This window comes from Lathamus discolor, chromosome 3, assembly GCF_037157495.1.
Source record: "Lathamus discolor isolate bLatDis1 chromosome 3, bLatDis1.hap1, whole genome shotgun sequence".
Classification (NCBI taxonomy): Eukaryota; Metazoa; Chordata; class Aves; order Psittaciformes; family Psittacidae; genus Lathamus; species Lathamus discolor.
In genome coordinates this window covers 105,004,244-105,029,545 of record NC_088886.1, presented here as the reverse complement: position 1 = coordinate 105,029,545, position 25,302 = coordinate 105,004,244, and the positions used below count along the sequence as shown (strand labels likewise).

General features: G+C 41.2%; 1 protein-coding gene across 2 annotated transcripts in view; it reads left to right on the top strand.

The window, feature by feature from the left end:
- The window catches only part of CTNNA3 (catenin alpha 3), a 505,620-nt gene that overhangs the window by 447,735 nt on the left and 32,583 nt on the right, over positions 1-25,302 (top strand). The gene's annotated exons all lie outside the window — the stretch shown is intronic.

Genomic DNA, 25,302 nt, shown 5'->3' with positions numbered 1-25,302 from the left:
AGAGTAGAGGGGCAGGATCACCTCCTTTGACCTGCTGCTCACGCTTCTTTTGATACAGCCCAGGATAAAGTTGGCCTTCTGGGCTGCAAGCGCACACTGCAGGCTCATGTTCAGTTTCTCATCAACCAATACCCCCCAGGCCCTTCTCCACAGGGCTGCTCTGAATCTCTTCTCTGCCCAACCTGTCCCTGAGATTGCCCTGACCCAGGCATAGGGCCTTGCGCTTGTCATGGTTAAACTTCATAAGGTTGGCATCAGCCCACCTCACAAGCGTGTCAAGGTCCCTCTGGATGGCATTCCTTCCCTCCAGCGTTATCAACTGAACCACACAGCTTGGTGTCGTTGGCAAACTTGCTGAGGGCGCACTCAATCCCACTGTCCGTGTCACTGACAAAGATGTTGAACAAGATCAGTCCCAACACTGACCTCTGAGGGACACCAGTTGTTATTGGTCTCCAGTTGGACCTTGAGCCATTGACCACAACTCTCTGCATGTGGCCATCCAGCCAATTCTTTATCCACCAAGTAGTCCACCTATCAAATTGATGTCTCCAATTTAGAAATAATTATGTTGTGCGGGACAGCGTCAAACACTTTGCACAAGTCCAGTTAGATGACGTTAACTGCTCTGCTCCTGTTCATCACTTCCGTAGCCCCATCATAGAAGGCCACCAAATTGGTCAGATAGATTTCCCCTTAGTGAAACCATGTTGGCTGTCACCAACCACCTCATTGTTTTTCGTGTGCCTTAACATGCTTTCCAGGAGAATCTGCTCCAAGATTTTGCCAACCACAAATGTGAAACTGACTCACCTGAAGTCCCCCCGGTCTTTCATTTTCCTCTTCTTGAAAAAGGGGGTTGTATTTCTCTTTTTCCAGACGTCAAGTACTCCACCTGACTGCCACAATTTTTCTAATATGACGGCCAGTGGCTTAGCAGCTTCATTCACCAGCTCCTTCAGGACCCATGGATGGATTTCATCAGGTCCCAAGGACTTGTGCACATTCAGGTTCCTAAGATGATCTCGAACCTGATCCTCTCCTACAGTGGCCCTAAGGTCTTAATTCTCACAGTCCCTGAATCTGCCTTCCAAGACTTGGGTGGCGTGTTCAGAGCATTTGCCAATGAAGACCGAGGCAACGAAGTCATTGAGAACCTCAGCCTTCTCCAAATCCAGGGAAGCCAGTTGTCCCAATAGCTTCCGGAGAGGGCCCACATTTTCCCTAGTCTGTCTTTTATTTACTACATACATATAGAAGCCCTTTCCATTATCTTTCACATCCCTTGCCAGACTCTATTCTGACTGGGCCTTAGCTTTCCTGATCTGGTCCCTAGCTTCCTGGACAACATCCTTGTATTCTTTGCAGGCTTCCTGTCTTCGCTTCCACCTTCTATAAGCTTCTTTTTTTCCCCTAAGTTTTCTCAGCAGCTCATTATCCATCAGTGGAGGTCTCCTTGCCTTCTTGCCCCATTTCCTTCTAGTCAAGACATCAGTGCTCTGGAGCTTGGAGCAGGTGATCCTTGAATATCAACCAGCAGTCTTGAGCACCACTGCCCTCTAGGGTTTTTTCATAGGAACTTTACTGAGCAAGCTCCTGAAGAGGCCAAAGTCTGCTCTCTTGAAGCCCAGCGCAGTGATCTTGCTGAATGCTTTTCTCACTGTCCTGAGGATCTTGCACTTGACCATCCCATGATCTCTACAGCCAAGGCTGCCCTGGAGCGTCACATTTACAATCAGCCCCTTGCTGTTGGTGAGCACGAGGTCAAGCATGGCACCTCTCCTTGTCGGCTCCTGTGTTACTTGCAAGGGGAGGTTGTCTTCCACACAACAGAGGAACCTCCTGGACTGCTTGTGCCAAGCCATACCATCCCTCCAAAAGGTATCAATATGTTTCAAGTCCTCCATGAGGACAAGGGCCTGCCAGTGTGAGGCTGCTCCTATCTGTCTGTAGAGTGCTTCATCCACAGGGTCCTCTTGATCAGGTGGTCTGTAACAGATCCCTGCAGTGATGTCCCCTATCCCTGTTCTCCCTTTGACCCTGACTCACAAACTGTCTCTTGACTGCTCACCTGTCCCCAGACAGAGTTCCATACTCTCCAGCCTATCCCTAACATAAATAGCAACTCGCCATCCCCATCTGCCTGGCCTGTCTAAAGACAGCTCTAGAGAGCTTATAACCTTCAGTTCCAACACTCCAGTCATAGAAGCCATCCCACCATGTTTCTGTGATGCCAGTGATATCATATACCTGGAGCCGTGCACACATCTCTAATTCCTCTTGTTTATTTCCCATACTATGGGCATTTGTACAGTGGCATCTGAGCCGAGTTCCAAATAAACCTGACTCACATTGGCTGGAGTGGCTGAAATAGCTCTGCATCGCTCCAAGCACTTAGTACAGGTGCTGGCAACTGACTGGGAGTGTGGCGATGGATCAATGATTCCCCAACACATCTAGTTTAAACCCGCACTCCTGCCTCAACAGACAAACGGAAGCACCCACTACACCCCGAGCTCTGCGCTGCAGCCTCCCCTCTCACCGGCTCTGTCCGGTTCCGACGCTGCCACGGCCGGGGCAGCCCGAGCGCAGCGCCCAGAGCCGGCCCTGGCCCTGGGGCGAGCGCTGCCCACCCGGCTCGCTGCCGCGCCCCGCCCTGCCCCAGCGCACCCCTGGGCTGTGTTCTACCCGCTCAGGGCGGGGCCGGCCCTCCTGTCACCGCCCCCGGGGAGGCCCTGCCCGCGCCAGCGGGCTCCTGGGCAAGGCCCGGCCCGGGCTTGGGGCTCCTTCGGTGGCTCCCGCCGCTCTGGGCTGAGGCTCCTGGAAGCGGGGTTTCCCCTCGCCCTGGGATTGAAGGCTCCTCTATGGAGATACCCACCTCGTCCTTAATTTATGGTGGGTTTTTTTTCTTTTCATTGTTTTATTCATTTGGTTGGTTGGGAGTTTTTCACATTTTTCAGAACTTTATTTCTGCTCCCAGTGCAAGGGAGAAAGTAACAAAATTACCCGGATTCAAACCTGTAGTAATGTCTCATCGGTCGTTCTACTTGTACCATATCATGCTGTCAGGCATAAAACATATTATACAGAGCATATGTCTAGCAGTACACATTCAAACACACACATTTTTACATCACATTATTCACTGTTGCTTTCATCAGAACTGTATCATGCTGCTATATGTAGTTTTAAAGAATTAAGTGTCCCATAACAGACAGCTTTGTTGTCTGACCAAGTTGCTCAAAGCCCCATCCAGCTTGGCCTTGAACACTACCAGGGATGGGCATCCACAACTCTGGGCAACCTGTGCCAGTGCCTCACCACCATTGTAATGAAAATTTTTTTCCCCTAATATCTAATCTAAACCTACCCTCTTTCAGTTTAAAGCTATTCCCCTTTGTCCTGTCACTACAGCCCTTGCAAAAAGACCCTCTCCACAATTCTTTTAGGTCCCCTTTAAGTACTGGAAAGCTTCTCTAAGGTCTCCCTGGAGACTTCTTTTCTCCATGGCAGGGGGATTGGAACTAGATGATCTTGAGGTCCTTTCTAACCCTAACTATTCTATGATTCTATGACAAGCCCAACTGTCTCAGCCTCTCTTGTGTTTGGAGCCGCAGAGCTGAGCACAGTACTCCAGGTGGGCTCTCACAAGAAGTGGAGTAGAGGAGGAAAATCGCTTCCCTCGACTTGTTGGCCACGCTTCTTTGGATGCAGCCCAAGATACAGTTGGCTTTCTGGGCTGAAGGCACACATTGCTGGCTCATGTTGAGCTTTTTGTCAGCCAGCACCCACAAGTCCTTCTCCTCAGGGCTGCTCTCAATCCAGTCTTTCCCCAGCCTGTAGCTGTGCTTGAACGTTGAAGAAATAAAAGATTCTGACATTTTGTATTTGTTGCATCAGAAGCTACTCAGGCAAATAGTAAAATTTCTGTATTTGAGTCACTTATTACCTAAGCTGATTTCTGTCTTCCTTCAGATATATTCCCTTGCATTTGTTTTTATTTAATTTCAATGAATGCTTTCAAAAGCTTTAATTTTTCAAGGTCATCTTGGCATCTGAGTGTGTTTGTGTGTCTGTATTATCCTGACCTATATTATACTGTATTATGCAACAGTGATATATTAATCTAAAACCAAGTTAATGTTGGTATTAAAATAACTCATTATTCAGACAGAAGGTAATGGGAATAATGGTGGCATAAAGTATCAATGAGTATGCCTCAGGTCATTAAGAAAAATACTTCAGGATGACGTTAGTGAAGGCCAGTGAGTGATTGCTCAGCAGAAGTTAGGACCAGTGTAGAGTAACCAACTGAAGTCGCTTATTATGGCTTAGCTTCCTTATTTGATCAGACAGTCAGATGCCTCTGGGGTTTTTTTGAGTCTTGGCAGAAGGGATCTGTAGAACCTAATCTGAAATAATTCTTATCCTACTGAACATTCATAGGCACGTCCTCTGCAGATAAACATTAGGCCAGGCTACTGTAATTTTATGTAGCACGTATTTTTACAGCTTTCTTTAAACTTTGTATGTACTATGTGACATAAGCTTACTGAAACTTGATGATGAACCTTGCTGCAGTGAACCATCCTATAAATCATTGTTACAGAAAACTTATACTTGGCAGGTGGAAAAGTAATTCAGCAAGAGCATAAATCTATTGCTGGAAGTTTGTAGCAGCATCAGTGGTTTGAACATGATAGTCAGGCCTGAGTATGCAAAACTGGTTATACTGATTACTAGAATCAGTTAAAAATTCTGCAAAAATACCGTGATATTTGCAGTAGTAAGCTTTGGCCCTGACAGACAGAGGTAAGGGCAGCAGATTAACAGGCATTTGCTCTACTGAAAGTGTTGCCCTCTATTCCTGTTTGGACTCCACCACAATTGTTGCTTGTTGCGGAATAACATTAGGTGTTCCTGACAGTTTTGTTCTGTGTGTTCTCTTAAAGTTGTTGCTGCTAGCAGTGAGAGAGTTTGGTAGAGGTTTTTTTTTTTTTTTTCTTTCCTGAATTTTACTTTGCTGAAAATGAACTAGATTGTAGTTTTATTTTTAGGGGGGCTGTAGTGGGTAAGGCAAAAGAACTAGGAAATTGTGCCTGTATTGCCATGGCTTCAATGGTAAAGGCAGTCAGTGAAGCTGAGAAGCAAAGAAGGTATCAGTGGGTCTGCTGATGTTTTCTATCTGTCTTCAGCATGTAGCTGCAGCCCTGTTCTGGTGTTCTCAAGAAATACCAACTTGGCTTGGCTCTGCTGGCTTCCTCAGTGGCTGACCAGAAAACTACTCTTCTGGCCTGTGCAGAAATGATCAAAGCCTGGGAGACCATTGCCTTGTGCCTGTCACTTACCATCTTTCTTTGAATATGCATAAGAGGTGCTTTATTAATTTATTCAAAGAGGCTAGGTATTTTCAGAGCACTTTATTGGGCCAGGATCTATCCAAAAGTGCCTGTCTGCATCTGGTTTGAATGCCTGCTGTGCAGAACTGTAAAGAAGAGGGTTTGTTTGGTTTTCTGATACCTTAGGGATTCACTCAAGATAGCAGATAGCAGAACTTCTGGTTTCTGTGGCTGGAGGGAGTTTAAACTCAATTTTCACCTTCCAGAGTATTAGGCTATAAATTATCAGGAATTGTGGGAGATGCTTTAATACCGTCCTGTGGATACTTTCCTGTGCAGAAGAGGAATTTGCTTGGCTAGCGTTTAGGGATTCCAATTGCTTTTCCAAAAAACTTCATGTATATTTGTCTGTTAAATATTCATTGGATAGTTTGGGGACAGGAAGATGAGTATGAGGTTTCTCTCCTTTCCACAAAGCCATCATCTCTATAGTTCTCACACCCAATGTATGCTGTAGCTGAGCAATTACGACATTTCTTAGTGAGAGGTGGCAATAGACATGGGTTTACATTTCTGTGCACTGAAGTCAGACTTGTCCCAAATTCTGCCAGCGTGATGAGTGGTTGGTTGGTTATGTTATGGAGAAGGGAAAGGAGGATTTCAGTTCTTGGTTAAGCTTTTGAAAGGCTTCTGTTTCCTGGGTGATGACGAGATAGATACAAAGATTCCTTTGTTCATAGTTTTTTGTGCTGGCCATCATATATGACTTCATGATGAGCATTTTGCTTTGTCTAGATCCCATTTTGAATTACGTAACTCTCATTTGTAGAGTTTTCTGCTGTGTAACAGTGCAATGTGTGTTATGTATTTAAGTGCTGAAGATGTATTTAAGTAAGTGCTGTGATATTCACTTAGTTGCAAATAACTGCAACTTTGTAGTCTTAAGTGCCTAACATCTGACATGCTACAGCTGTACAAATGCCACTGCTGACTTGAAAACTCAATCCAAAACATAATGAATACTGGTTTCAAAATCCAAGTTCGTTTTGGTTTTGAGCGTCCACTTTTGCAGCTGTGACAGACCCATCCTGCTGTGTGGGAATATACTGGTTTAAAGGAAGAGCTTCTTTCTTAGCAATGAAGTTTTATTCCTTTAAATTGAGCTTTTAAGTGAACATAATTCCTGGAAAGAATCTGTATAAACACAGAGCAGTCAATTAACTTGCTGCTTAGACTTTATTGTATGTGACATCGTTTTATTGTATTGATGGGTGGTATCTAAATGAAAGATTAGAACAGAACTGGCATCTGAACAAGCAGACTTGTAGGGAAGAGGGGACTATTTTGGATTCAGGAAGTAGGATCTAGCTGGGAAGCAGGTACTGTGCACTGCATTTTAGTTTTAAATCTTGGCCTGTGAACCAGTTGGTTCACCCCAAATAAAAGAGATGTTACAAAGTTTTAAGATTAAAGAAAGTTTCATGGAACAAGGAACTGAAGCACTTACAAATAACTATATTGGGGTACAACCAGCATATATGACTCAAGAGTTTTCTTAAGAAAAGCTGGTTACAATTCTTTAAGCAATTCAGAGCTCTCATCTGACTTCTGGAGTTACTATTTTCACACCTGTGTTTACAGAAACTGGGCGAGTAGCTAATAAACAGGCTTGGATACATTACTGATCTAGTGCCAAAATACGCTCATTATAATAATATACATTCCCAATAAGAAAAAACTGTGTTCCCCAAGCTTTCTAACTGTTTTAAAATTACATCATTATTGGAAAGAAGCCTTACAGGGCTTTTGAAATAACTGATTTTTTATGTGTTCATCTCAAATACAAGCATGAATTGTGTTTTTAAACACATTTGAAAGTGTGGGCAGAATTACCCTGAAGACGACACTGGGTTAGGGAGTGTCGTGGTTTAAACCAATCCACACAGGTCGTCCACTCACTCCCCCCCCCCGACCCTCCCCACTCCCGGAGGGATGGGGAGGAGAATCAGGAGAATGTAACTCCCACGGGTTGAGATAAGAACAGCCCAGTAACTAAGGTATAACACAAATCACTGCTGCTACCGCCAATGATAATATTGATAAGAGAAAATAACAAGAGAATACGATAACACCGCCGAACGAGTTCGACCCCCCCCCCGAAGAGAGCAAGCCTGCCCTTCCGGGTAACTTCCAGTTCCCTCTCCGGGCATGACGTGCTGTGGTATGGAATACCTGTTTGGCTAGTTTGGGTCAGGTGTCCTGTCTCTGCTTCCTCCCGGCCTCCCTCGTCCCCAGCAGAGCATGAGACTCACAGAGTCCTTGGCCAGAATAAACATTACTTAACAACAACTAAAAACAATTGGTGTTATCAGCTCTCTGCCCAGGCTGGAAGTCAAGACACAGAGCTTGTACCAGTTACTAAGAAGGAGCAAAACGGCTCCTGGTAAACCCAGGACAGGGAGATACACACGTGTCTGTATATGTTGACCTCAAAAAGCAATCCTGCCGTACAGGAATCTCTATTCTCTGACAGTGTCTTGGCATGTGCAACAGGCAGAACTACCTGTAAAAGGAATGGAAGGTTGAAAAAATAGGCATTTTTGTATTTCTAAACATACACTTTTGCTTACATGATTTGAACTTTTTTTCTTCCTTGTGTCCTGTCCCATTACATTTTTCTGGTGCAAAAGCATGAATATTCACTGGAAACATCTAAGTATAAAAAGGAGTCAGAGCTTTTAATTTTATGGGGGAAATGTATTTAACCACATGGGTCAATCACATGTCAATGTTCTGTCCTTTTGCTGTGTCTTCTGTAGAGGTATATAGCAAGAAATTGCCTCAGCTACTGTAATAGTTTTAATAACATTTTGGTTAAGATTTCTAATTGCTGATTGGCTAAAAAGGTACAAGAGAAATCCTGGGGTTGTGGATTTTTTTTCCCCTACACGTTGTGTAAATAGAACAGTTTTGTTTTATTTTCCCATTGTCACAGTGGATTTGTAATTAAGGGGGCATTTACCAGTAAACAGACACAAATCTTCTTTTGCTCATATAAAGGAATTCATATCTAATTCAAGCAGTGCTTAGGATCAGGACACTGTCATTTTTAATTTATATTGACAAAGTAGCAAGAAAGGGTCAGTTGTTTAAGCAGAGAGGGAAGTCTGTCATGAACTTGTTGGGAATAGCTGTAGCGGACAGCCTGACTGTTTGAGCCTTGCTCTCCAAGGCAAATTCCTTTATAATGACAGAAGACTACAGGATATCTTCAGTGCAAGTATTTCACAGCATTTTGCTGATAGGAAAGATAGTACCAGGTCCTCAGATGAGATTTGGACATACAAGGCAGAGCATGCTGCCATGTCTGAGGTGATTTTAAAGATACACAACAGAGACCAGCTCTGGTAACTAACTTCTTCTAGGCTGTTTCACAGAATGTCCTGAGGGCATGCAGTCCATGGATTCAGGATTCACAGTGCCTGGTTGAAGTCTCCATGACAATCCCTTTCAGTTTTCTGTGGTATAAATGGTAAATGAGAATCACTGGGCTTTTATCCCTTTTATCCATTTTGTAGGTTCGTTGAGATTCCAAATGGGGCCATATGAATACTTTTCTTTTTTTTTTTTTTCTTTAAAGTGCAGCTTTTGGCAAACTGTTCAGAAAATGTCTTATATTTGCTCTTGATACTTGACATTTGTTTCTAAAATGGCATCAATATCAGAGTTAGTATTAGAAAAATAGTAAAAATAGCAAAACAAATTAACAAGATTTGGAAAAATAAATCTAACAGAGTAATCCCAGAAAAGCTGTCTTCCTTTATCCTTACAGTAAAGCTAAATACAATTCTGCTTATACCTCTAGTACTTCCAGTGACTGCAGCTTAGCCTGAACTTTTCTCTCTGTAGTTCTTTTGGTTAAGCTGCTGCCCAATCTAGCGAGTCTCCTAACCTGGTAACAGCCAGTCTTCAGTCTTAATTCATATGTTCTCCATGATATTCTAGTCTTTGCTGAGGAAAATCAAGAGGGGGGGATCTAAACAGAAGATGAGAAGTCAAGATGTCAGTTCTGTAGTTACTGGGATTTGAAGAGACCATGGGACAAAAAGATGATGATGGAAGAGGAGAGAAAAGGGATTCTATTCCTACTCAAGTTTATCCATGAAGATTCTCACCATAACACACTATTTGATTTACCTTTCCTTGTGTCCATTTACACTTCAGAGGTACCCATGATCTTCCTAGTTTCCCTTCAGCAGCCAGATGCTTCTGAAATACTATACAGCTTTTCCATTGCACCCAAATACCACTGACTTCCGTGTCTTTTTCTGGCCTCTCCTAGCCCTCAGATTTCTGTCAGTTTCAACCAGCTACCCTCATCCATTTGGAAATCACTCACTGGTCCCAGACCTCCTACTCTGTCTTCTCTCTGGTCATCAACCCAGTCTGTCACTGCTACAAAAGATAATGGTACCTTTATTACAAAAAACACAGACCTAAATGCCATTACATCTACAGTTCCACTTCAGATATGTAGAAAACTTTCCCTTTTACCTACCTCCATTATTTATGTCAGATAATTCATAGGTCAGCATTATTTTATTAAGCAGTCTGGGATGCTTTCGAGAGTCCATAGCTGCTCAGTGTTTGATCATAAGATGCATACAAGAACAAACAACTTTAAAATTTAAGTATTTTATCAAAAATCAGCCAAAGGCTGAAGGCTGCAAAATTTTCTCAGTGATGTTGTCCAGCTGAGGCATCAGAAAGGACAGTCATTTTAGACAAAATTACTTTGAGCAAAGTAGGTGAACCCTCTTTAGGGTTCTATCCTAAGAGCAACTTTTATTAGAGTTTATTATATGAAGTTGTTTTTAAAATAAATTTATTTCTAAAGGAAGTTCAACTTAGTTGTGTGTGCATAATGCATGTTTTACTATACATACTTTGATGAACAGAAGCATCAGAATTTACTTGTTACAACAAAGCAGATGAAGCATATAGATTTTACTATTAAAATGAGCAGCAGAACTGCATTAACTAGAGTAGTATAAATACTATTTAAGATTTTACAGTACTTGCAGGATACTGACTGTCCTTGCAGAAGAACTACATGTAGTAGCCTCAGGCAGTTGTTACCCTCAAGTAGAAACACGTTCTCTCAGATTTGTGATGAATTGTTGAGATGTGTCAAGTTAAATCATACCACGTAACACAGAATCAGCTGATAACACTCGTTCTACTTGAATGTCACAGAGCTTCTAAGATATATACAAATCCAGCTTATGCAAGTGAGGATTTTGAAAGCAAAATTCCTGTATCTGTCCTCTTGCCCATCTCAAAAGATTTTGACTGAGTCTGAATTTCACTCATTTTTTGCAGTCTCCCGTTTCTTCTGCATCATCTCTGTTGTTCCTTTAACCACAGTGTTACTACATGCTTCTCACTTCTGCTGCACCAAACAAACCACCTGCCTTCACTGTCAAAACCCTTAAGCACATTTCTCACTCAGTACTGCTTCTGTCTCCAGCTCATAACATTCATAATACCACCCTATTCCTTTAACACCTACTAGGTTTTTTCAAATGAGTCAGTGCTGTGCTTTGGAAGCTCATTATTCTAATGTATATCACAGAAACATTCCAGGTTGAGAGAAATGGACGCTGGCAGGCATGTTAGTTGCTGGGGTCACTTACTGCCCAGCAGTCCAGTCTTATCTCATTGCTTCTCAGTTTGTTCCTACCAGCTCATATTAAAAATGAGGCTAGAAAGGACTTTTGGAGGTCACCTAGTCCGACCTCTTCAAAGCAGATGAATTTCTACATTACATCAACTTGCTCAGGGGCTTATCCAGTCAAGCTCTGGAAATTCCTAAGGTGGAGATTCCAGCATGTCCATTCTCTGGCCAACCTGTGTTTTGCCACCCACAGTAAACAAATTTTACATCTTGATCTAACAGGTTTTTGTGTCCTGTGCACCTTATCTTTTCTTTTTTTTTTTTTTTTTTTTTAATGTTACTACTGTGCAACTGAGGAAGAAGTCAGTGTCTTCTATAAACTCCCCTTCACGTAGTCGAAGAATGTTGATTAGACCTCTCCTTTGCCTTCATTTCTTAAGGCTGAAGCTTTGTTTCTTCAGCCTCTGCTCTATACATAATATGCTCCAGCCCCAAATCTCTGGACACTCAGAGAGGACCCAAGATTCTTTAGCTTGGAGAAGAGGAGACTGAGGGGTGACCTCATCAATGTTTACAAATATGTAAAGGGTAGGTGTCAGGATGATGGAGCTAGGCTTTTTTCAGTGATATCCAGTGATAGGACAAGGGGCAATGGGTGTAAACTGGAGCATAGGAAGTTCCACGTTAACATCAGGAAGAACTTCTTTACTGTAAGAGTGACAGCACTGGAACAGGTTGCCCAGGGGGGTTGTGGAGTCTCCTACACTGGAGATATTCAAGGCCCGCCTGGACAAGTTCCTGTGTGATGTACTGTAGGTTACCCTGCTCTTGTGGGGGGGTTGGACTAGATGATCTTTTGAGGTCCCTTCCAACCCTTGGGATTCTGTGATTCATATTCCTGTCCTCAAAATGCCTTCCATGGAGACTTGCCCCCTAATTTGCCCCAGGACTGAGGTGAGGCCTTAGCCTTTAGGTCTGCATATCCCCAACATTTTAGAGATGAACCTGAAGATTAGCTTGGAGCTGTCTGTTGTTTCTTCTATGTTAGCTTGCACGTTCTTTGGCAGCAGGTTGCCTAGCAAGTACTCCAGTGGGTCCACAACAGTGTCGGATTCATGGTAGTTATTACTGTGATAGCTGATGAGCGTCTGCTTTTTTGAATGTCTCGTTGCACGTTATTGTCACTGTTCCTTCCCAGTCTCTCAAAGTCTGAGCTAACTTCACAAAATTTGCAGGAACTCTTCTACTGCTAAATTCCTGTTGGATCGGAGTTAGCTAATGTTTTCTCCCCTATATGGAGACGGTAGATTTCTAAGCCTCTGAAACTGTTCATTGACAGAGCAATCATACTGGGAAAACACAAGCTCCTCAGCAAAACACTCACAACTATTAGCTTCTGCCCACAGAGACATAAGGATTGTAAAGGAGGAGCAGTTCAGGCAGTAATTAAACAGCTTGTGGCAGGGCAGTCTCCCTTGGGCATGACAGGCCACCTTGCAGATGTTAAGGTTGTGCTCTGTAGACATTAACCATTTAGCAAGGGTGGCAGACCTGGTGTCAGCTCCCTCCTAACAAGGGGAAGCTGAGCACCCCAGAAGTAATAGCTACATTCTGAGTTGGTCCTGCGGGGTCAGTTAGCACCATCACTCTGACTGGGGCCACTTTTCCTCTGTCCCTTTTCTTGGTCCATTCTGGTGGCTCAGGCCCACCCAGTGGGCAGACAGTGTCCAAACTGGATATGAGGTCATGGTCAGTCACAATTTGTTGTTCTTTTGATAATGTTCAGGAAAATGATGATTTTTGTAGTGTTTTCCAATTGGCACGTAATTGAGCCACATTTTGACCTTTAATGGCTTGATGCAAGATTTGTTTTTTCTGTTTATATTGCTCAAGCTGGTGTTGGTTAAGAACACCCAGCAATGTCTCCTAGAGAAATAAAGAAGTAATTAAAAAGGCAGAGCACCTCTCCCATCTTTATCCCCCCTTTAAAATGTAGGCCTATTCTTATGGAATTTATTTGCTATATTTTGTACATGCTATATATTTTTTTCTATAACGCCATATGTTCCAGTTCCTCCTGAATTAATTAGCAGAAATTAGAAGCTTAAACCTTTGGAGAGTGTCCAAGAAATAAAGATGGGAAACTTTTGCTTTTATCAGGCCCTTCCTTGGAAGTGTAGGCACATCAGTGAATTAATTATGACCAGAAATTTTACGTAAAGTATTAGTTGCCTTTTTTTTCCCCCTGTGAATTTAATGCTGATTCAACTTAAAATTTTGCTTCTACAAGAGATCTGTCACATTCAGAGTATGATGAACACCCGTATTTCTCTTGACTATTTATTGTCCAGGGGTGAAAAAAAAAAAGGGTTTATGGCACTTACTGAACTGATGACTTGGCTGGCATTTGTGAAATAGAAGACTGGAGTCTAATTGTCAAAGTAGAGTTTGTAAACTTCATAGTACAGATAGTACCTGATATGTAAAAATAAGTAGTAACTGTTGAAATAGAGAAGACAAAGAGTAATTGCAGATAGTGAAACTAAGAGAGACAATTCAGTAGGATGTTATTTTTTAAAGTAGAGTGCTTTTGATGCTGTGTAGGCTTTGTGCTGGTCACCACATTTTGCAGATACTCTTGATAGGATTGCTCACAATTACCAGGATGAGATGAATCTAGTAAAGTGGTGTCATTTTCTGGGCTGCTGCTCTTATGTAGTGAGGAGGGAAGTGGGCAGTTTGGACGAAGGATTGTAGTCAGGGGCTTCTCTGCCATCTTATTCCCTCTTCTTCACCCTTAGAAGAAACTCTGTCAACTTTTTATCTCAGGGCTTCTTTATCAGAATGCAAAGCATGAAAACGTTTTGGTGCCAGAAGTTGTATTTTCCAAAGCAAAGAGATTTTGTAATTTTTATCTAAGAACCAGTTACTTTAAGCAAATTACCTTATTTTACATTCATACGTACGGTAAGTTATAAGCATTGGAGAAAAATTAGGCTTTGGCCTTTCATGTTCTGGACATATCCCATATCCTTGAATATGTAAATGAGGTGAAGGCACAGCACACCGTATGAAGCAGATTTTACAGGGGTACTCAGCCATATCCAAATCAGCTTGAGGCTCTCCAAATTGTGTGCGTGGCCTTGGTCATTTGGTATATGAGAAGTACATTATAGGGTAGGGAGAGGAAGTGTGTTTGGAATTTTCAGTATATGACTACAGTCTTTCCTAAAGGATTACTGTTATTTTCCCCTCTTTCCTAAACTGGGTTACAGACCAGTTGTTTCACAGCACTGTAGCACAACATAGCACTTCGATATAGGCACCCTGGGCAGATGAAGACACAGTTATTTCAGAGATATAAGGCCTTCATCTGCATAAAATCAGTTCACCTGTATTGTTTCTCTTACCAAATGTCTGACATTTTCTGCCTGAGTGATCACACAGAATCCCAAGGGTTGGAAGGGACCTAAAAAGATCATCTAGTCCAACCCCCCTGCAAGAGCAGGGTAACCTACAGTACATCACACAGGAACTTGTCCAGGCGGGCCTTGAATATCTCCAGTGTAGGAGACTCCACAACCCCCCTGGGCAACCTGTTCCAGTGCTCTGTCACTCTTACAGTAAAGAAGTTCTTCCTGATGTTAACGTGGAACTTCCTATGTTCCAGTTTACACCCATTGCCCCTTGTCCTATCACTGGATATCACTGAAAAAAGCCTAGCTCCATCATCCTGACACCTACCCTTCACATATTTGTAAACATTGATGAGGTCACCCCTCAGTCTCCTCTTTTGCAAGCTAAAGAGACCCAGCTCCCTCAGCCTCTCCTCATAAGGGAGATGTTCCACTCCCTTAATCATCTTTGTGGCTCTGCGCTGGACTCCTTCAAGCAATTCCCTGTCCTTCTTGAACAGAGGGGCCCAGAACTGGACACAATATTCCAGATGCGGCCTCACCAAGGCTGAGTAGAGGGGGAGGAGAACCTCTCTTGACCTACTAACCACTCCCTTTCTAATGCACCCTAAGATGCCATTTGCCTTCTTGGCCACAAGAGCACATTGCTGGCTCATGGTCATCCTCCTATCCACCAGGACCCCCAGGTCCCTTTCCCCTTCACTACTTTCCAGCAGGTCAACCCCCAACCTGTACTGGTACATGGGGTTGTTCTTCCCCAGATGCAAGACTCTACACTTGCCCTTGTTAAATTTCATCAAGTTTCTCCCCGCCCAACTCTCCAGCCTGTCCAGGTCTCGCTGAATGGCAGCACAGTCCTCTGGTGTGTCAGCCACTCCTCCCAGTTTTGTGTCATCAGCAAACTTGCTGAGGGTGCACTCAGTTCCCTCATCCAGGTCATTGATGAAAATATTAAACAGCACCGGTCCCAGCACCGACCCCTGAGGAACTCCACTAGTCACAGACCTCCAGCTAGATTCTGCGCCATTGACCACAACTCTCTGCCTTCTTCCTTTCAACCAGTTCTCGATCCACCTCACTACTTGATCGTCAAGCCCACACTTCCTTAGCTTATCTATGAGGATGCTGTGGGAGACAGTATCAAATGCCTTACTGAAATCAAGAAAAACTACATCTACCGCTCTACCATCATCCCTCCACCTAGTCACTTCCTCATAGAAGGCTATAAGGTTGGTATCAATCCACAAGAAGTAATTTCAGTTGAACCTTGGTTTCTATATGGCCAAGAGTCAAGCTAGGATGGAGTTGACATCTAATAAAATATAATTGCTCCCAGAAGCTGCAGAGGTACAAGAAGCCTCATTGTATTTTCTATATGATTCATTTTATTTAGTATACTTTTAGTTTAGGTTTTTTTTTGTTGAATATGCATAGTCCTGAGAAAAAGTATTCTCAGATGCTCACCTGGGAGCATGGGAAACAACAGAAAAATTGCTGAACTGCTGTGTTTTCTGCTAAAAATACGACTGGAATCTCTTCCATTCTTTTTCAATTAAACCAGGACCTTTCAGAGCTCACACAGCCTGCCAGTGGTTTTTACACTTTTGTTTGACAATATGCAGCACTTTTTAACACACTTTTTTTTTTTTTTTAATTTTTTTTTTATTCAGTGCCTTTTGTGGCTGCTGTTTCTGTGTTTCTGTTTCTTTCTCCTTTGAATGGCAGTGGTAGTGGCATTCAGCTTGTCTTAGTATGCCTTAGACCTGATGTAATAGTACTGTTCAAATGGTTAGCAAATGTTTTGCCTCTCCATCCTATATTCTTGACACCTTTGAGGCATAATATTGTAGAGCAGAAAGAGGTAGGCTCATACTGAGCCTCTGGCCCAAACTCCTGAGTGCCCTGATGCTAGATGAGAGCAGATTTCAGCTTTCATGGTATAAAGGTGGCATTTCACTTGTTATGGCCTGTGTTCTGTGTAGAGACATGATGGAAAGAATGTCAAACAAGAAATGATGGACAAAGTTTGTATTTGGATGGACTGTCTTATAGTGCTAGATTTCTGTAAGCCAGATGGCCACCAATCACCATTATTGCAATGAGGCATGTTCATACAAATACCTGATCAGAGCATGGTGCTGCCTCCCTATACTATATCTTGTTTTCATCAGCCAAGTTGAAGTACAATTAGAGTAGGTGCCATTCTATCTGCCACAGAACACGGGGTATGGGGAATTATTGCTGCTTCAAGGCTGATTTGTAGAATGTCAACAGCCACTTGACCACTTGGAGGCAGTATCTGGGGATATGGAGGATTTGTGAGTAAACATGATGTGGTATTTGAGAATAGTCATGTCATGCACATGTAGCCTTAATGTAGCATACACCACACAGCACTAATACCATGATTTCATTATTGAAAGATGGCATCACAGCTGTCACATGAGCTCTATAAATAGTAAAAGGTAGAAATGTAGAGGGATTTGTAACACAGAGTGCAAACAGAAGATTTTTCTTTCACAGTATTTTCCCATACCTGTCTCAATCCAGAACTGTTAAGGTCATCTGAGAACTATCCTTACTGTCAGCAAGTGGTGGATCAAACAATTTCACTAGTTCTGTGCACTCTGTGATAACAGGGGGAAGGAATAACTGTTCAGTACGCTCTGGGTGGGTGAGAGTTAATGCAAGGAGTCTGAGAGTTCAGCAGGCTATCTTCACTTCATGATAAACTCATTGAAAAGCTGTTTTTAAAGAAAACTGTTACAGACCATTGAGATCGTCCCTACAAATACACCACTTATTCCCTTAAAAGAAGTAGCTGACATTGGCACTGAGGATATCTTTAGTTTTATGGAAAGGCCACATATCATCAACATACTGAGAAGTAAAATAAAATACAACTAGAGGTGTATAGGAGGAGGGAAGAGGGGTTGGGAACACACTTGGTCCCACATGCCTACCCCCAGGCATGTGTGGTGTTCTGAAGATGGTGTGCTTCTGATTAGTGTTGTGTCAGAGAAAGAGGAAGCAGAGGAATGTAATTGCTGCTTTTCACCATGCAGGCCATCCTCTCACTTCCACCTGGATGACTTGATCACTAGTTCTCTTGCTGTCCCTAGGTGGGTTTGTCTCTCTTCCCTTGAGCCGAAGGTAAACTAATGAACTGCAACTAAAAATAAGAAAATATTTGGCCATTTACACTAACACCTTTAATTTATATTTAGCATTAGGTAATGGTTTACTTTCACAGTTCCATTCATTGTTTTAAACACCTTTATTTCTGTCGGCTGAATCATTTGTGCAGAGCAGTATATTCTTCACTAAGTAATGGCTGAGAAGCTTCTTCTGTCTGTATGGGCCTGTGGTAATTGCTAGACATGCTATAATGCTCTGCTCTTAATTAGCATTTTTGTGGCTAAATTATTATAAACAGCATAGTTCCCAGTTAATTTAGGATTTCAAGGTTTCTATATGGGAATATGCATGATTCAATTTCTGTCTCTTGAATGTCTTCATTAATGCTGTCTGGTCTCTGTCTATTGCTTTTCAAGTGGGCCAGTCAGAAGTAGCAGATGATGATAACATGAATATTCTAAAAGTGATTTCCTTAAAGAGTTCTTAGTGCACGCACCAGATGCTGGACATCTGCTCCTAGCAACTGTGAGAGTTTGGTGCTATGTTACACCAAGGGGTTTGCTGTCATGGTGTGGGCAACATAGGGTATATCAGGAAAAAGTTGCTGACAAAGAAGTTACTGCTGTTGGAAGGACTATTGCAAGTGCTCACTCCGTATTTCCTCTGATTTTCCTTTTATGCCTAAAATGTGTTGTTTGCCTTTTTAAATATTCAGTTGCTATAAATGTGTAGGTCATATCCAGATGAATCATTGCAGCTCTTCTGTGTGCCAAGAGTGTCAAGAGTGTTCTGTTTTTCACATGTGGGATTTTTGCATCTTCTCCTTTACACAAGCCATAATTTTACTTCTGGGACTTGCAGTTTCATCTAGTTTAATAAGAGATGCAATGAGTTACTTGGAGAATTTTAACTTTCTCTTCTTACACCTTTTTTAACTGACTCGGATGTGTTTGTTTTTTTTCCTCAAAGGACATTTCCAGAGTAATCCACCATTCTTTCCAAAACCAGTTCTTGTCTACAATAGGGCAAGCCCTGAGGCCCCACGGTAAAGCTTTCTCAGTGGACCTCATGTGACATCTGGCAGGTGTTTAAAGAACAGCCAGTGCTGGAATTGGGAATGCACATTGCCTCCTTGCTTTCTCACATTCCCAAGTGCAAGCCACTCACATAAGGTCTCACCTGGGTTTCTGACAGTAGGCAAAACAAGCAAAAGGTGGGTGGAAAGGAGAATTACTATGAAAATACTGTAGAGGGAAGTCCTCACTGAGTGTCTCAATCACCATGCTTTTGTTGTTTACCTCTTTGCTTAAGTGTGGAGCCTACATCTTGTGTTTCCTTTTCAGAGTCAGGCTGTGCAGTGTTTGACTGAGTGAATGTTACTAGTACTTTAACAAAATTTGGAATATTTGTCTTTCCAACTAATCCTAAAACAAGCCATGCTAAAAAGCTATACAGCTCCATAATCCTGCAGTGAGTGAACCATTATAAATGTGAAGTAAGTATGTAAGTAAACATGGCTGTTTAATGGGTTACTTAAGCAGCTTTTCTCATCAATAAAGCAGGGTTATTAATATAGAAAGAGAACTTCTCATGGCCTGAGAGGGAGCACAAGCCTCAGAGCAGAAACCTTCAGAATTTGGTCAGGATTTCAGTGAACAAGCTGCTGTGTGTACTGCATTGCGTGCCAAGGCAGTAACTGATTCCGAAAGTTCTCTTCAAATTTAAGTCCTGTAGGCTGAGGAAACAAGCTGCAGCTCTAGTTTTAGGCCTTAAAATAAAGCATAATGTAATTGATTTAAAAGTAGACAAAGTGGCATTTTTTTTCAGGCCTAGGATGTTACTTTTGGGGCATGTTGTATTCAACTGAAATACTCTCAGAGGATGATTCCCTCTTCCAGTCCTATGAAATTTCAACTACACTGATAAAATTTTGAAGTGTTATTAACCAGAGAGCCTGTGCCAAACATCTTTTCCAGTGCTTTCGTCCTGACATAGCAATGTGACAGTGGCACTTGGCAATGGCAAGTAACTTTATTGTATTCTGTTAATTGACTATAATTTCCTGTAGAAACTCTGTGTCGATTAAGAAGATTCTAGCCTTCTTGGCTGTTAAGAAACCCTTTGAAGTACGTAATTAATATAACCAGGAATGGCCTATTTTGCTGAGGTTGCACCAGGCAGTTGAAAACTGTGAGGATCTATGTAAGACTCAAATCCTGGCTCTAGTTTGCAGTCTCTGCAGCCAGGCATTTCAGCCTCATGAATTCAGGTGAATTTTTGCATCATTGCAGGGAAGGAAATCCCGTCTTCACACACAGCATTCTGCAGCAGAAATGATGAATGCTCTCTCTTGCCAGTCTGTAGCAAATTACTTATTCTTAAGATGGGGGGGTGGGGGAACAGTAAAGTGAGCTAAGCAGCTCTGTGCAACACTGTAAGCAGACATAACTGTCTGCCAGAGTGTATACATTCTAGGAAACAGCACCCATGTTAATAATTTTTTTCCCACGTCTTTGTTCTTTTTCCTTTTTGGCATCAGTGATAGATTCTAGCCAGGGACCATGTCCTCTAATACTACTATTTACCTCTCACCACCATGTGGCTGTAAGAGAGCTTTCTTAGTGATGTTTGATGAACAGAACAGGAATTAGCAACTTCCATGTTTTAAATGCTCTTTTCTTAGACTCATATAGTTAGTGTTGATGACTCACCACATTATTAGAAATCTTTCTATGTATATTACTTCATGTCTTGGCACTTGAGATATGTTACTGTAGGTGAAACTTACCTCCAGCATTTTTAAAGTGAGTTTCATGGCTGTTTAGCAAATCCTGAAAATGTGACCCCTGAAGGCTTGGAAACCAGAAAGTAAATACAAAGAACTTCAGATTTATTATTTCAAGCCTCATGGTATTTATTCCAGTTCTGTGATATTTTGGAGCCTGAATCCTGGTATTTGAATGTTTGAGGCTGACAATACAAAGATTTCATTCACACCCTCCCTCTGTTACACCGTGTTTACATAAGTGGGTAAGAGTGAGGAGGAGAGCCCACCATGAAAAATGAGGGTGATTTGGGAGTATGGGAACATTATGACCCTTTTTCTTTGATGCTGTAGACCTGTTAATAAATCTGAGTCATCAACAGTATAAATGAAAATATGTTTACTTCATTATTTTTTTTCAAAGCATGAACAAGGTAAGTATCAAATTGATAAAATACAAAGAAAATCTGATAGTTTGTCTCTAAAACTTTTTTTTTCATTATGCAAAGTATATATTTTTATTCTAAAATTTTTAGATTAATTTCCTCCTTGCATAGCATTTTAAAGCCAGGTACTTTTTCAGTAAGAGTCAAGTAAGTATTGCAGTCGTGAAAACCGCCTAGGACTGAAATAGCTTCTGGTCATGCCCATTGGGCAACTATAATATGGAAGAAGTAAAGTAAAACCAAGAAAAACAAAGTAAAAAGTAGATAAAGTAAACAAAGTAAAAGTGACTAGTTTTACTCAAAAAACCCAAAACACAAACAAACCTAAAGCCCTGTAACCTTCAAATGCAACAAATAGCATGACACTAGGTGGTGTTTTAATTCTGAAAAGTTGTATCTAAAGGATTCTGATCACATCTGACGTCCAAGGTAACACTTTCAAAAGCTTCTGTTGCCTTATAGTCTCATAATGTGTCAGTGCCACATGAAACAGCAGCTTGCCAGTGAGCCGGACAGTGTCTAGTAAAAAAATAACTGGGGCTAAAGCAGTATCAGAAAAAGCAAGAGAATTTAGAAATTCAAGCCCAGCAAGTCCAGTTCATCTTCTGTGAACTTGTAATAAGGTAAGCTTTATCTGTACCTTCATGAGGGCTTAGAAATTAAGAAAACAGTTGGTAAGGGAATATGTCCAAGGTAAAGGTGAGTACAAAGATGTAGTGGGCATCAGTAAATGGGTGGGCTATTAGAAAGAAATACTATGATCTTTAATTTAATAAACCATTATTATTCCCACAGTTTGCAGGATCTGAAAACAATGATGTTCAGCTGTAACTGAGTATTTCAGTAATTAACTGAATTGTCCAACTAATTAACACTGTAGCCAAATGCCAGAATGTCAAATAAGTGCATGATCTGTAGAACTCTGGCAGGAAGATGTGAGACTTTGTAATTCTAGATTTTGAAGTTCAACAAGAAAAATAAATTAGAAAATCAGTGTCCTATTTTGATGTGGGGCAGTTTACTCCTTTCCTCTGAATGCAAGAACCAAACCAGGAGGAAGAAAAAACAGGTTGCAAAGCGTACAATTTTTAGAGTGGGCCTAATACACGAGGAAGTAGTAGTTAGGACCTCCATTCCTGAAGATAACTGAAAGTAGTTGTGCCCAGCTGAATCACCTGTTTTATGGTCACCAGCCTTACATAGAACATATTCTTTCAAAAGATGTTTCTATTAATTTTAGCCAATTTTCATACTAGTTACCATATTTAAGGAAGTGTCTTTAAGCCTTTCATAAAGCATATATATTAGAAGCCCAACATGTTTTAAGTACTGCTGTGACAGAATTGTACGTTGTTGGTGAAATCAAAGCTGCAAGTTCATGGTGCTTTCCAGAGGCCAATAGAGGTAAAGAACTAATTCTTAGGAAATATTTTGGTAATTGGCTCAGCATATAATCAGAAACGTATGCAGTGTTTAGAAGATGGATTACTAAGCCATTAGCAATCTAGCAGTATGATTAGATATCCATATTAATAAACATCTGTCACAATGGCACAGCAGATGTGCTAGGTGGATATATAACAAAACATAAATTTTTTATATGTAATTTCTTATTTTTTACTACAAAATGTTTTAATTGCATTATGTGTCATGCCATTTGCTTCATGCACACAGAAAGTGCTTTTATTAAAAAACCTGACTACAGTTTTCTGATACATTCTAAAATTTGACTGCAAATTGAATGAATTAATTTTGAAAGCTGAAGTTTATTGTCTTCCATTACTCACCTACAGCCTGTGATTACAACTTTGTTGCAGCATTTTGGTCCCAGTAATCCTGATTTTGGAAGCTCTCTAGGTTCAATAGCATAACTGCTGTTGAATTCAGGGCATGTAGAGTGTACAACTTCATGACTCCCTTTTCTAAATGTCAGATGTTACCATCAGGCAAATATCACCATTGATTTCTGAAGATGAAACTGGAAAACTTGATAAATACAATTATAAGGCATAGTAGTTTAACTGCCAGAAAACATGACTCCCTAACTCCAAACTTTCTTTCATCTCCATATTGTGCCCTAAACTTAGCTTAAATTCCAATTTTCATATTTGTGAATCAATGCAAATTTTCTTTGCAAAATACTAAATGAGCACTCTGAAAGACAGTTTTGCAGAATTTTTATATATATATTTAGTCAAGTGCATCTTTTTGAGCAAAAATATTAGCAGGTTACTGATAGGCCATGTGAGTTTTTAAATCAAAGTTCAGGATTGGTATTTTTCTGGGGATTTTTCAGAAGACTGATTCCTTTGTTATGCATAGTGGGTAGTGAAAATTCTAATTGCACCACAGGAAGGTCTTTCAAGTAGCTTTAAGAGCTAATAATGATACCTTGTGGGCAGAAGTGTTGGAAAATATGATTATTAATAGCACATGTTCACAGCAGAAGTAGGACAGCACATGTAAACTCGGAAATGTGGCATGAATGGTGATGAGTGAGATGATGTTACACATACCAAAGGCATTCTGAAAGATTCATTTTGGATCTTCTTTTACATTATTTTCATTTATCATTCTATTTCAGTTGAGTGTGATAAACCATTCAGTAAAGAATATTACATCAGGAAGTATTGGCAAGAAAGAGGTAAAATGATTGTGCTGTGAATCAACTTAAAGAATTCGAAAAATGTTAGAGGGAAGATTAGAAAGAGATTTGCAGAGTGTAACTGCATAGAGTAAAATAACACCACAGCACAAACCTGATTGTAGCATAGCCTCCTTTCTAGTCCATGATATTACTACTGCTAATCAGTTTTGCCAGTTCTCCCAGTTTTCTCCTGCATCTAACAATATTAGTGTCTGTGTCTTTTGCCTTAAAGTATCTGCTTCTGAAGACCTGTAGGTAGATGAGCCTCTCAGGGCTCTGCTTCACATATGAAGGTATTTTGCGTTTCTCTCTGTGTGTCTGTGTTTATGTCTGTGTGTAAGGTAGTCTCCACATAGAAGCACTTACTCCAAAAGATATCTAATCGTCTCACCATAAAATACATATGGTGTCTAATTATGTAAACTACGACATACGTCAGAGTAAGCTGAGAACATTATCTCTTTCTCAGTTTCTACTGTCATCTGCCTAGGGATTAAAAGTGTCTTTATAACTCCATGTTCAGAGGGTAGTTGGCATCTTCAACCTTTAGCTCAGCCCTCCTGAATTTAAGTGTTTAGTTACATATCGGCCAGAGTTCCTAATGGTCTTCCCAAGTAGTTTGTGTTTTTAAATTGCATTGATTTATTCTGTATTACCTTCTTTTCTACATCCAGGAATGATCATACCTGCTGTGGCCAGAGGGAGAAGTACTTTCTTTTTGTTCATATATGCCATTCATTTTACTGTTAAAATATGTGGGGTCAGATCCTACCATGCACTTCATCCCTTCTTTGTTCTGAAAACATGGAAGAGAATTTAAAAGTCAGAAAACCACAACAATCTGATGTTTCACAAAATGTGCTAGTATTATTATTTAATTGTGAGTGTGGTTCAGGAACTCCGCATATAATCATTTGCATCCATGAGACAATGGATGCACTTGGAACAGTGGACTAATCATAGAGAAGGTGACTGAACTTCTAGCCACCTTCATGAAGAAGGATGTAGCCAAGTGGTGCAGAGGCTTTCTGGTGGGAGCTCCAGCATGCCCTTAAGGTTTCCCAGGCAGCTCCTCCTGTGTTGATAATAAGCTAGGGTGGAGATTCTGGCCCACCAGACTCCCCAAGCAGTTCCTGCTGCAAAATTGATGAAACTACACACAGCAGGTACTTGTAAATAGCCAGTTGAAACTGTTGCTGCAGATGCAGAAATGGTGACTTACAACAGTCCTTTTCACCTCACCAAAGTAGTAAGGATTCATATAGTTTGGTTAATGAATAGCAATGGATTGATCATGCACAGGCCGTAGGGACCATTTAGGACCACAGGTCAACTGAATGATAAAAACTCAGCATAAGTTTGAGAAGGCTGTCACTATCCAGCTGAAGATGCTGTTGTGGGAACACTTGCAATAAAAAGTCCAGAGAGAGACCAAGTATGCTGGTTTAGAGAGGTGATTTCCAGCAACAGCATTAACCTGTGCCGCATTTCCAGTAATGCAATTTTAACATTCTGTTCTAAGAGTGTCTGTGCACGGCTGTAAAATATCAAGGTAAGGTCTGTCATAAAGTTGTTTTAAATGGCACAGTTGCATGAAGAATAAATACCATCAAAAAATCATAGCATGGTGGTCATGAAGCGCCAAGTTAAAATTTGCCATTTGAGTTTTAAGCTCTACCTTTTGAGATTCACCGAGTTAATGGCTATAACAGGCCTTGCTACAAGGCATGCTCTGAAACAGCAAGGAAGTAGTCTGGATATGTATCTCTCTCCATATATATACACTACATATATATATATACACACTACATATATATCAATATATATATACATACTACATATATATCTATGGTTTGATTTTTTTAAGGAAAAGTG